Source organism: Chaetura pelagica, unplaced genomic scaffold, assembly GCF_000747805.2.
Source record: "Chaetura pelagica isolate M959 unplaced genomic scaffold, ChaPel_1.0 scaffold833, whole genome shotgun sequence".
Classification (NCBI taxonomy): Eukaryota; Metazoa; Chordata; class Aves; order Apodiformes; family Apodidae; genus Chaetura; species Chaetura pelagica.
In genome coordinates, this window is record NW_009952821.1 from 127480 (window position 1) to 128228 (window position 749).

The window sequence follows — 749 nt, forward strand, 5'->3', positions numbered from 1 at the left end:
GTGGGTGAAAGTGCAAGCATCTCTGTGCCAGGGCTCTTGAAACAGCCTCTGAAATGTTGTCTAGAGATGTTGGATTTGCCAGCAGCCACACAGGTGTCCCCATTGAGCTACACAGAAACTGTGAAATGATAGAAATCACCGGTAACATCAAGTTGTCATCTTGTGGTACTTTACCTGTGAGCAGCATGGCTCTTTGGCCAGAGAGAAAGAAGAGATTTGTCCCTCCTTGGTGATTCTGTTGTGCCTGGGGTGGGTGCTGCTGTGTCTGTGTTCAGGTGCTGTTTCAGAAACCAGGGGAATGGGACAGGCTGCCCAGAGAGGTTGTGGAGTCTCCTTCTCTGGAGGCTTTCAGACCCGTCTGGACATGTTCCTGTGTGACCTGCCCTGGGTGTTCCTGCTGCAGCAGGGGTTTGGACTTGATCTTCAGAGGTCCCTTGCAACCTCTATGATTCTGTGATTCTATGATTCTATGAGGTTCTGTGATTCTATGTATAGAAAGGGCATCAGCCTTTCTCTTTCTCTTGCTGGATTTGGGAATGAAAGCAGCTGTAGAAAGCTTTGCAGAAGTTCCCTGTCCTGAGCTGCCTGACCCAGCCCTCTGAACAGCCCAGCTCAGAACAACTTCTGCTTTTTTCACCTTCATCTTGTTCCTGGGGTTGTGTTTGTGTAACCAGGCTGCTGCTCTGCCTTCCTTCTCCCAGCAGGAAGGGTGTCAGCCCAGCAGGAAGGGGGGCAGTGGTGCAGCTCAG